The 12,544-nt window shown below is 48.0% G+C and overlaps 1 protein-coding gene and 1 non-coding gene across 5 annotated transcripts in view; both read left to right on the forward strand.

The window, feature by feature from the left end:
* The first annotated feature begins 457 nt into the window (after nucleotides 1-457).
* The window catches only part of IL17A (interleukin 17A), a 49,991-nt gene continuing 37,904 nt past the window's right edge, over nucleotides 458-12,544 (forward strand). For 2 of the 4 annotated variants that reach the window (XR_014809123.1, XM_084966778.1), the window contains exon 1: nucleotides 458-1,247. The gene's annotated coding sequence lies outside the window, so the exon portion shown is untranslated. Of the gene's footprint in view, nucleotides 1,248-7,441; nucleotides 8,601-10,926; nucleotides 11,069-12,544 lie in introns of those variants that run through there. The other 2 variants (XR_014809125.1, XR_014809124.1) reach the window with 2 other exon arrangements.
* Nucleotides 9,613-9,692, forward strand: MIR206 (microRNA mir-206). Its single transcript, NR_035378.1, has one exon. It is a non-coding gene; the product is annotated as a microRNA mir-206 (primary transcript).

The following is a 12,544-nucleotide window of genomic DNA, read 5'->3' on the forward strand; positions in this document are numbered from 1 at the left end:
CATTTTCCATAACTCTACTACCGCCACCCTCCCATTGGAAAAATGGCCAAGATGAGTGAGAGCCGGACCTAAAAGGACTGTATCTGAAATGGTATATATTGATATAACCTGAAAGAATCCCAGTGTCAAGAGGTGGGGCGTCATTCGCTTGAAAACATGCATAGTCTTGCTCTTTAAAAGACTAGATGTCTCCCTCCAAGGTGCCGCATAAACAGAAGCCCGAATGTAGATTGGTCTATCCGCGGAAGGATTTAGCAAAGGGCATTTCTCCTTGCGAGGGGACAGCTGAGGAGGTGTCATCTAACAGCTTTCAGAAGCCCGTCCCTGCGGTGACTGAGGTAGACAGAAGGCATGGACATGACCAAGGCCCTTAAAAGACACAGACAGGTGGGAGAGTGTGCTGGGGGTGGGCGGGGGGCTGGAGGGTACAAAAGGAGGGAGCTGGCTTTCCCAGCGCAGGGACAGAGAAGCAGGAGCAGAGGAGGAAGGAGCAGGGAGAGGTCTGAGGGGAGATCTGAAGGGAGGTCCCGTCGGGGCAGGACGAAGGGAGAGGTAACGCTAGGAAAGATGACAACTCGAAAGGGAGGCAGGGCAAATGAAGCAGCCGGGACACACAGAGAGAGAAAAGACAGAGGATCCGCTTAGGGGATGCACATAAACGAAAGACAACGATGATTTCTCTGCGTGTGACTACGAAGATGGAGATGAAGAAGATACCAGTGAAAAGAAAAGGAGGAAACAAGAAAAGAGAATAAGTAAGGAGACCAAATAAGGACTGAGTGCCCAAGGACGGGTCAAGTGCTTAGAAAATCACCCAGCTGGTTAGGCTGGGCTGGGAGAAGGGCCATAGCCGGACCCGAAAGGGGACCATCAGAAAGACAGAGGCAGGCCATTGAAGTAGCCAGTGACGGAGGTAAAAATGAAAAAAAAAAAAAAAATAGAAGATGGAAAAGGTGAGAGGCAAAACCCAGAGGAGACACTGGCCCAGAAACCTTTTTAACTTTCTGTAAGAATCTTCAAGGCCCCAAACTAGGCCAGGAGTCTGACTGACATTTCTGAGCTCACCAGCTGCTGTTTCCTTGAGAGAATTCTGACAGGAAGGCATAGAAATGCAAGCCAACACTGCTAGCACTGGGGAAAAAAAAAAAAAAAGAAAGAAAAATCCATGCTCTAAACACCTTAATGGGGATGAGGCTGCCAGGGAAGAAGGCACGGAGAGAAGGGACCCGCCGGCAACTTTTCCCCAGGTATGTACTGAGCTGCTCCCACGCGGAGCTCTCTCCTCTAACTGTCCTCTGGCCCTCCTGCCTTGCCCATCTGTCTTTCTTTCTTTGCTCATGTTTTGGGGGGAAGCCCTGTGAATGAGCTGCGTCTGTCATCTGAAGCCAGCACCGCAGCATCTATAAGAGCAGATGAAGCTCCAGGTTCTGCCTCCCCCACGGTCGAGGGAGCACCGCTGGAATCTTGCTCCATCTGGCAGCCAGGCCAGGGGACGTGGATGAGAGAAATCGCCCCAGCCTGCATGACTGGTGTGTGGGAGTGACTTTAGTCCTAACGGTGAACTTGATTCTGTGTGCTGGGGCTGGAAGCAAAGCAGAGGGGAAGGTGGACTTAAAAGAGGGCCTATGAAGAGAGGCGAGAGTTCACAGTTGCCTAGGGGCTGGTCAGTAACTCGAAGAGCTCGGGTCTGGGGAGTGAGGGATGAGAATTGGACAGCACAGGATTCGAACTTGCGGCTTGCCCTTCCAGTGCCTTGGTTCAATATTTTGAATGTGTACTGAAACTCAAAAGTAACTCAAAGGAATTTATTTCTAATATATCATTTATCCCAATCATTAAATGGGAGCAATTTCTTCTGATGACCCCAAAGACATCCCCATGCAGACATTGTGAAGTATTACATCTTTTTTAAAAACTAAGAAACTAAGTCCCTGAGCAATGTATTTCTTTGGAAAACTAGGACAAGAACCAGATTTTCGAATGTGTTTCCCAGATCTCAAGCAGTTTTTCATCCTCACTCAATTTAATAGGTGCACTTGAAAAAAAAAGTAAGATTTTGGAGGTAAAGCGGTTTGTCAATATTCTGTATTATTATAGTACATTATACTATCATTACGATCCCTCCACAAATATGGCATGAGAGCCTGTGAGTCAGTGGACCCTCTGCCGAGCTATCTTCTCAAGAAATTCACCATTCATGAGAGGTTACATCCATTCTTCTGCAAACCCCACTTAAAGTTTGTTAGTAAGAATCTGGAGCCAAAGGGGTGGGCTCCAGTTGTGTACCGCCGCTTAGGCTGAAAATTCTTCATTACTTAGTCATTTCACTGACTCAGCTCCTCTCTTTGGAGTGTTGCCTGCCCATCTGCACCCTCATTGGTGAAAACTCCTACCATCGCACCCTTGAACATCGCTCACTCTCTTCCTGGCTGCTGTATGCTTTACTCCTCTTCCTCTCCTCCTCGTTTTGATGAAGTTCAGAATGTAAGGGCTGATTCCTTGCCCATGAATTGCTCAGCAACAGACACCTTGAGCTACAGCAATAGTTCCTCAAGTATGGTCCGCAGCATCAGCCTCACCTGGGAAACTGTTAGAAATACACAGGCTCGGATCCCATTCCAGACTGACCGAATCAGGGAGTTCCCGTCGTGGCTCCGTGATTAATGAATCCGACTAGGAACCACGAGGTTGCGGGTTCGATCCCTGGCCTTGCTCAGTGGGTTAAGAATCCGGCGTTGCCGTGAGCTGTGGTGTAGGTCGCAGACACGACTCGGATCCTTCGTTGCTGTGGCCCTGGCGTAGGCCAGCAGCTACAGCTCTGATTAGACCCCTAGCCTGGGAATCTCCATATGCCACAGGAGTGGCCCTAGAAAAGGCAAAAAAAAAAAAAAAAGGACAGACTGACCGAATCAGACAGCCTGGGGGTGGGTGTGTTTTAGCCAGCCCTCCAGGTGACTCTGATACACCAAATTAGAAGGTTATGATTTTTTTTTTTTAAAGTGTGGTTTCCTTTAACACAGAGAGCTCTGGTCTCCTTAGAGATGTGTAAGGAGCTCTGAGCTATTGCTTTTTTTTTTTTTTTTTTTTTTGTCTTTTTTCCATTTCGTGGGCTGCTCCCTCAGCATATGGAGGTTCCCAGGCTAGGGGTCGAATTGGAGCTGTAGCCACCGGCCTACACCAGAGCCATAGCAATGTCAGATCTGAGCCACGTCTGCGACCTACACCACGGCTCACGGCAACACCGGATCCTTAACCCACTGAGCAAGGGCAGGGATCGAACCCGAAACCTCATGGTTCCTAGTCGGATTCGTTAACCACGGAGCCACGATGGGAACTCCTGAGCTATCACTTCTAAGAGAGACCCTTCCACAACCACCTCTCAGTTAGTGCATTGCTTTCTTCACCTGCAAAATAGGAACATTTAATATCAGTTTCTTTCTATAGCACTGAGAACAGCATCTGCACCCAGTAAGCCCTCTGTAAGTGTAGTGGTGGCGGTGGTTTCTATCTGGTCCACCTTACTGGGCAAAAGGCTTTCCCTGTGTGGGACATCAACAATGAAGCAGTCAGGTCCCAGCCCTCTTTGAAAGGAAAGGTGTGCATTACAGGGACACAAGGGAGTCAGACAGCAAGGTAAGAAGGGATCTGTACCCCAGGAGAGGTACAAACAACAGGAACAAAGAAGAGGGAGAGGAGCACCTGGGAGAAAACTGTGTGGAGAAAGAATCTTTGGGACTGAGCCTTAAAGAGAGAATTTTTAACGAGGAAAGACGGGCAAAGGGAAGAGAGCGTTCCAGGTGGAAGCTGAGGATGGGGAACTTGGGGGAGCTAAGACGTCAGTGGTCACGTGTGGACCACAGGGCCTACCCCCCTTTCTGTTATGAATATGTTAACTGTTCTCGTTGTGGAAGGGATCACCTGTTTCTGGGTCTAACCTGTGTCATCATGTTTGCAGAAATTCTTCCTTTAATCCAAACGAAATAATTGTCCTTGGACTGCAGTATAATGAGTCCTTTCTGGTATTAGTGACTTCATGATTCTAGCATCTCCATCTTTCTTTCTTGTTTATTATTAGGCCCGTGTTTTCCTCTGCCCACTTGCAACAGGATAAATTGGCAATGGTTGCAAAAATGCAGATTCTTGGGCCCTGGCCCACATCTCTCAGCAGCTTTGAGAGTAAGTCAGAAGAATCTGCCTTTAAATAAACTCCCTTTCTAGGTACTGGTAATAAATTGAGAGAAAATGTAAAAAAAATAAAAAATAAACTCCCTTGCGATTCTCATGTTCACTCAAGTTTGAAAGTGACTCTGTTCTTCCCCAAATTTGCTGAGCATGAAAACCACCTAGGCATGCTGGTTAAAAATGTTAATACCCAGCCATTCCCAGGGAGATTCCGATTCTGTGGCTCGGGGGTATAAGGAACAGGGATTTTAATAAGCACCTTCTGTGGCATGAGGATCAGGTGACGTTGGGAAATGCAACAAATTAGAATGAATGTGTGCTCTGGCTTAGAGGTGCTTCAAGTCCTAGGTCAGCTATTGATCGGCTGTGTGACCTGGGCAAGTTTCTTAACCATTCTGTGCCTCCAAATTATCTAACCTGGAGGCAGCTTCAACCGGTGTAATAAAAGGTACTTCACAGAGTTGCTAGAAGCATAAATAAGGATATGCTTAGTATAAGGTTGGTACGCTCTCGTCCCCTTGCCCCAGCCTCCCCCAAAGTCCCAGGTCACCTCTCCAGCGCTGATGACAAGCAGGGCGAGGACAACTGTAATGGTAAAATGCCACCCAAACTCGCCTCTTCCCAGAAAGGTGGTAGGGTCCCCGCAGGGAGAGAAAATGAGCTTTGGGAGCTGGTTGTGCTCTCGGCTGCCCCTGGGAAGTTAAAATGGGACTCGTGCCCATGATGGAATCAACATTCAGAACCGGCCAGTCCTCTAAAAATAGCAAGATGTCTGGCTGAGCCTTAGGAAAAATAAGGTTCTCTCCCAACACAGGACCTGGACTTGCCTTAAAAGGAGGGGCCACCGCTTCATTTCCTACCTCCTCAGCCAGACGGTGGTAAGCCCCAAATAATCTGGCCTGTGCCTCGGGGAACTCCAGAATAGCTTCTCTTTCATGGCCAGCCACCAAGAAGACCAGCAGGGATACGAGCACAGAAGGTCACAAGTGTTCGGGCTCCAGGGTGGCTGCATCTGTGCAGACCGCTCCTCCAGCAGACCCTCCCGGGGTCCTAATCCCCATAAAAGTGTGCAATTTTGGCTACATTTTTAAGAAACTATGATCAGTCTGCCTGTGGAGCAGAGAAGGGACAGGGGCGGCTAAGATGCCTTAGAGTTGCAATTCACAGAGTGAAGTGCCAGTGATTTTCCTGCCAAGTCTTGCTCTCCTCTCCTTGTCCAGCAAAGGGCTGACTGACTCCACTCTGTCCTCAGAGGGCAGGGCCTTGTGGTCAATAAGGGGACAGTCTGAGCACCTCACCATATATACTTTTTCCTGAAGTTCCTGAAAACAAGCCTGGAACCCCAGACTTTCAGAACCTCTAATGAGTCTTATCAGAAATGATGCCAATGAACCCCTTTCCTTAACAAAGCTTCTCTGAACTATGAAAATATTAAGAATTGGATTTTTTTAAAAAAAGGGAAACCAAACTTGTGAGAGAAATATTTCTGATAAGATTTAAGCTCCCCCAAGCTGAGAACCACCCCTTGTACAATAGTTTTGTGGATGAAACTCTTTACAGTGGGTCACATATAAGGACCTCCATGCCGTGGGTAGTTTCAGCTGCCATATTAATTAATACTAAGTATATATTAAATATATAATTAATTAATGTGAAGTATATATTAAATATATAATTAATTAATATGAAGTATATATTAAATTAAACAATGGTAATCATTGTAATAGCGACCATTTATTAGCCTTGTAACACTGTGGTCATGGCCCTTTACATAAATCTATCTCATTGAAGCCTCCTCTTGAATAAGTCACTTTACAGGTTATAATCACCTTACAGATGAGGAAACTGAGGCTCAGAGAGGTTCAGTCCTCTGCTCAGGGTCACAGAGCCAGACCACTCAGATGCCCAGGCCTTGTTCTTCCTTCCTAGACCCCTCTGCGCTAAATAACCTCGACGATTACGTGGTCTATTGTTTAGTCTTCCCCTTGTCTTAATCCATCCTTGATTTTTTCCCAAACCCAAGAATCTTTCTGAGGACCATTAATGGGAGATCACATCCTCGTTTCTCTGTCCTATTTTGTCTGAGTCCTTTGTGTTTGAATACTGCCCTACTTGGTGAAAGAATAGGAAAGGACTATACTATAATTGCTGTTTATGACTATGGTGCCGCCTTGATTGTTACTTACTGAATGCTTTCCAATGGAACTTACTTCTCAAGAACAAGGGAGATGTAAGGCTTTGGGTCAATCGTCCAATCACAAGGCTGGAGGAGGGAAAAATACATCTTGTTTAAATAACATGTTGAGTTCCCATCGTGGCGCAGCACAAACAAATCTGACTAGGAGTCACGAGGTTGTGGGTTCAATCCCTGGCCTCGATCGTGGGTTAAGGATCCGGCGTTGCCATGAGCTGTGGTGTAGGTCGCGGATGCAGCTTGGATCTGACATTGCTGTGGCTGTGTGTAGGCCGGCAGCTACAGCTCCGATTCGACCTGTAGCCTGGGTACCTCCATAGGCCACAGGTGCGGCCCTTAAAAGACAAAGACAAAATAAATAAATAAAAATAAAATAAATGTTTATATGACATTTTTATATGGCCATCAGCCTGTTCTCCTAAGAAACCCAAGACCCTTACGTGTGTTATCTCATTAATCTTTAACCCACTCTGTGGTGGGTGGATGGAATTATACAACCACTCTAGGAATGAGGGAGAGAAAGGTGATGATTTCTGGAGTTGCTATTGTGGCTCAGCGGTAACAAACTCGACTAGTATCCATGAGGACATGAGTTTGATCCCTGGCCCCACTCGGTGGGCTAAGCATCAGGCTTTGCTGCAAGCTGTGCTGTAGGCCGGCAGCCACAGCTCTGATTCAGCCCTTAGCCTGAGAACCTCCATATGCCACAGGTGCGGCCCTAAAAAAGACAAAAAGACAAAAAAAAAAAAAGAGAGAGAGAGAGAGAAAGGTGATGATTTCACCAATATCACAGAGTACACCGATGGCCAGGTGACACACCATAGACCACCCCACCCCAATTCCTCCTCCTACTAACACCACCAGCCAAAGTCAGAGGATTTGGGCAGGTAACAAGCTAAATAATCTGGGGGAAAACCCTGCCACTGACTCCTGTGTCAATACCCTTTGCCTTATACAAAGCTCGGAAAAACATGTCTTTATATTCCCATCCTAGATGTTTTCCTCCCATTTATGCCTGGTCTGAAAGGTTTTGATTTTGATGTTTGTTTTGTTTTGTTTTTCCAGCCCTGCTTTCACTTCATTTCCTCAGCTGTTCTATGCATTTCCTTCCTGGCATCTTAAGTTAGATGACATGGGAAAGTAGAACAAGACTCAAAACCAATCAAGCAAATGGTTATTAAAAGTTCACTTTTTTCCCTGAAAATGTTGAAGTGGACTTTGACATAATCTTTTGACCATATGAGGTTGTACTTGACAAAAAGACGAAATAATTCACACCCAAGTGCTGGAGGACAGTTCACCAGGACAGTTATCTCCCATTCTTTCTCTGGAAATCGATTACTTTTACATTCTTACATGAATTAATCACCCTCTAGACCTCAGCTCACTTATGAATGGCAGACATCTCCAAATGGGCTCTTTCTAGTTCTCAGGACCAAAAAACTCAGTCTCTCTCATCGATGCAAACCCTCCCTCCTGAAATGCACATGCCACTTTGGGGATCTTGATCTGCAGCTTCATCCAATTAAAATGAACCTGTGCTCTCCGTTCCCTGGCTCACTGGAAGAGATGAGACATTTTAATCCTTCCAGAGTCACAACTGTACCTTCTCCTTGGCCCCTTTGCTTCTCCTCCCCATCAACCCCTGCTTTTGATTGACAGCCTCCCCTAAATTTAGAGGAAGAAGAGCAGCTCCACATTCTCACTTATATGAAGCCAGCACTTGACCATGGGGGACGACTGTGTTTTCACAGCAGAAGCTTACACATAGCACTTGGATGAGTTCTTGGATGATTCCTGAGGTCAGCCAGAAGGATTTTGACTGGGGTGCCATGGTCATCCTCCTATTTTCCTGAGAAAATCTATGGTGCATAAGCTGCCACCATCACCAGCACCTCAAGGGTGGTGCTGCAGAGGAACAAACGTTCACAGAGTGTAAAACCCACAGGCATTTTCTTCCCTTCCTTCCTTCGTTCTTTTTCAGCTCTTGCCTTCCACGCCGTCTCATGGTTAACCAAGACTGTCCCTCCAATCCGATTGGCTTTTTTTAAAGGATTACCATTTACATATATGTAAACCACTTCTTTTCTACCCCCTCCTCTGTAAAGCCAGATAAAAAATAATGGCTATTTCCTAGACTAGTGAAGATTCAAGAATTTATCAAAGCACCCAAAGTCCTCCCTGCCCTAGAGAACACGCTTGAAAAAAATTGTTCTTATTTGTATTACTTGCATTAGATTTCGTTGACTGCTTTGTCCGTGCCATGAGTCTCAAAACTCCCTGGGGGCACAGTTCTTCCCCTTGGCATCTCCCTACTCTGCTCCCCCGCAGAGCATTAGATCCTCCGATGCTGAAAACCCCGTTTCCCTCCAGCAGGGGTGGCCAGTTCAGACCCTGGGTGGCTCCACAGCTGCCAACGTCCCTCACTTTTCTGAGGCTCGAGCCTCACAGACTGTAGGGCAGGTGATAGGCGAGGGGGAGCAGAAGCCGAACAAAAAGATCCTGGCCACAATGAACAATGGTGCCTGGAATGCTGTGCCGGCAGCTGCCGCTCATCAACTGTGCCCACCACAGACAGAAGGACAGTAGGAAGTTCAGGAGAGCCTGCCTGGCGTGGTCTAAGCCAGGGTTGCCCTCTGCGCATGTGCGAAATATTTGTCCGACTCTCTCCCTCCCTCCTTCCATCTCTCCCCCCATCCCCGCCCTTCAAACATTAAAAAAGAATCATATTGAGTGGTAGAAAGCGAATAGTAATAATGAATTTAGATAACTTACAACTGCACCAAAACAAGCCAGGGGAACGTGGGGGCCATTTGTTTCTGAACAAAGAATCAGGGAAGGACTGGGGTCCCTAAAATCTCTGCCAGGCCTCACAGCAGGTGTGTTTTGGGATGGTTTGGGGGGAATGATGGGATGGATACGTGGTCCCCCCGCCACCCCAGCTTTTCTAGAGGAGGAGGAACATGGGAGGGACCCACATCTGAGACGCGGGCACACGTGGAGCCAGCTCTGGGAGGCTGGCCATGGAGGGGACTCTGGAGCCACAATCAGTGCGCCTGTCGTCGGGGCTGAGGATGAAACCTCGGGAGGGAGAGAAGGGGTGTAGGTGGACCCGCAGCAGGATTGGGAGGCTCTCCCTTCCTCGGTCAGGGATGCCCACAGGTGCAAGGCCAGGATGAGAAAGAGGGGGACCATGCACCCTGGACACTGGTGGAAGCCAGGCGGGCCAAGACTGCTTCCCGAGGCCACATGCTTCTTTATATCCCCATACGGATTACTTGACTATGGAATGTAAGGAAGTGTGTGATCTCGTTAAGCGCCTCTCCACGGCCCCAAGCCCGTCCCCCCACCCCCGACCCCCGCTTGCGCCGAGCAGGATTTGGGTGCACAGAGGTAAGCCCCAAGGGCCCAGGCCATCAGCTACCCCAGCTCTAAGGAGGGTCCCCACCCCCTCCTCCTTCACTGCCGCCCAGTCCCAAGATGGCTTCCTGCTCTGTGTCCTTCTCCTTAGGTGACTCGTGTGACAAAGAGGCTGGGACCACACTAAATGTACACTACCAATTCTCGAGCTGAACCACACAAGGAAACCCGGGTGTGTGCTGAGATGCCCAGGAGGAGGGCTGTAAAATGGACCCAAGACACAGCAGAACAAGAGAGGAGGAGGAAGGGAAGGAGAAAGGGAGGGTCTACCTTGTCTACACTGGAGGCAGCTGGTGAGGGCAGAGTGGCAGGAGTTGAAGGATGCCATGCCCATAGGGTGACAGCACCCAGAGTACAAGGGCCTGCAGCAACCCTGGTGGCCCCACCCACCTACCTCTTCCTGACCACAAGCCTTTTCTTAGTGTCCTTCAAGGCTAACCAAATTGGATTCCTTGAGAGTTGGGGAAACTTAAAAGAATGCATAGGAATTACTAACGATGGGGCAGCTACAGGACAGAACGCGGAAATTTAGCGCTTTAGATCAGCAGTTCTCAAATGGAGTGATTTTGTCCTTTAAGGCACATTTGGCAATGTCTGGGGATATTCCTGGTTGTCACCACTCAGGGGTTCTATGGCCATCAATTGGGTACAGACCAGAGATGCTGCCAAACAGCCTGCAATGCACAGCACAGCCCCCACAGCAGAGACTTATCTGAATGTCAATATGCCAAGGTTGAGAAACCCTTGCTTTAGATGGTGGTGGTTGGAATGAAAAAGTTCTCTGAGGCATGTATTGTCTTCCAAAGAAAATTATTACCCTTTTTTTTTTACAAACGTTGATTTGTCTTCAAATCTGTGAAATCTGTGAAATGGGCAGATGCCTCAAAGTTGTGCTTCTTTCCCATGACAGACCCTTCCCTTCTCTAAATCACACCTGCTCAAAAGATAGCTTTCCTTTTCCTTCCCTGAGATTGACTTCATTCCATCTGCTCAGAAATGAGGAGGGGGCAAGATGCGAGTAAAGAAGAGGGGAGGATGTAGACCAATGTCCTGAGTTAAGGAAATTGCACCACCCACCGGAGGCTTGACTGATGAGCTGGACACATGTGCCTTATCTGTCCACATATTAGGCCGTCTGGCTGACTTCTGCCCCCACAGCCACCTGCTCCCTTGCTCCCGGGAAGGAGCTCAGGAGGATGGCCAGGCAGACTAGGACGAGGGTAGCTGGAGGAAGAACTGGTGATCCATGGCCACAAGACACCTCTGTCACAGGTAGGAGGCGAAGGGTAAAGGCAAGATCACTGACTGCAGAGCCATAGGATGCTGGCGAGGAGGAAGGAATGAGAACCAGAAAGATGCTTCCAAGTCATTCTGCACAAGTGTTCTAGAACCCAGCCCCAGGCGCAGGGCCCCTGCTTTCCCACTACCACTTCACAGTGTGCTTTTACCTCACTGCCACTTCTGGTGCCTTGTTGAGCTCTCTGCTTTCTGGGGTGTCTTATTTATTCCAGGCAGTGGTCCCGAGCTGGGATCCACTCGGCAGAGGTCGGCTTGGCTGGGCAAGCCAGCTCTGCTTTTCCCCATCAGTGGTTTCAACAACTTCAGAGATGAAGGGAAAATACTTGCAGCCAAGGGAAGGGAAGTATGTGAAGGACAGGCTGGAGTTGAGAGTGAAACTCTTGGCCTCCAAAGCAGTGGGAATTATCTCTAGGACAGTTGTCTCCTGTGCACCTTTCCTTTGTTTTCCTAAGCCTTACAGCAGGTAGGTGCAACAGATACAACTCCCCACCGTACTGATACAGAAACTGAGGTTTGGAGTTCCCATCATGGCTCAGAGGTTAACAAACCCAATTAGTATCCATGAGGATGTGGGTTCGATCCCTGGCCCCGCTCAGTGGGTTAAGGATCTGGCATTGCCGTGAGCTGTGTGTGGTGTAGGTCACAGATGCGGCTCAGATCCTGCGTTGCTGTGGCTGTGGTGTAGGCTGGCAGCTACAGCTCCAATTCAGCCCCTAGCCTGGGAACCTTCATATGCCACGGGTGCCCCCCCCCACCAAAAAAAAAGAAAGAAAGCAACTGAGGTTTAACTTCAAAAAAGCAAGAGAGTCAGGATGCACTAATGGAATCTGAACCCAAGTCAGTCTGACTCCAAGGCCACACGCTTCCCACCCCATTACGCTTTGCCTCATCAGGGGAATAAAGAGGCAGGCAAAGCCTAACCCCTAATAGCAATTTCCCAGCATCATTCAAAGTGTCTTTTCTTCTTATCTCTTCCCTTACCTGCTCAAATAAATGGTGAAGATAGCCAGGCCACCTTCCTGCAGAAAGTGTCCTTCTTAATCAGCTCTCTGCCCCCTTGACTACACTTTCCCAGAAATATGGAGAAACCCATGGGTACTTCTGCTCATTCAGTGGTTCCCAAACTTTAGCTACATCAGAATCACCTAAAGATCAAGTTTTAACGCAGATCTCTGGGCACAACCCTAGATGTTTGGGGCTGGTAAATATTGCTTTTCTTTTGCAAGGCAAGCCTACCAGTTCTTAGACACAGCAAACCCAGGCTTCTCTTTTAAAATATACAAGTATCTGAAGATCCCTGGTGGTGCAGCCGGTTAAGGATCCAGCATTATCACTTCTATGGTTCAGGCTTCTACTGCCGTGTGGGTTCAATTCCTGGCCTAGAAACTTCCACATGCCATGGGCGTGGAAAAAATAAATAAATAAATAATAAAATAAATGTGAATCAAG

The sequence above is a fragment of the Sus scrofa genome, chromosome 7 (assembly GCF_054392235.1).
Source record: "Sus scrofa isolate SSC_HxYL_T2T_F1_AM1 chromosome 7, Sscrofa_HxYL_maternal_Yorkshire_Landrace_v2.0, whole genome shotgun sequence".
Taxonomy (NCBI): domain Eukaryota; kingdom Metazoa; phylum Chordata; class Mammalia; order Artiodactyla; family Suidae; genus Sus; species Sus scrofa.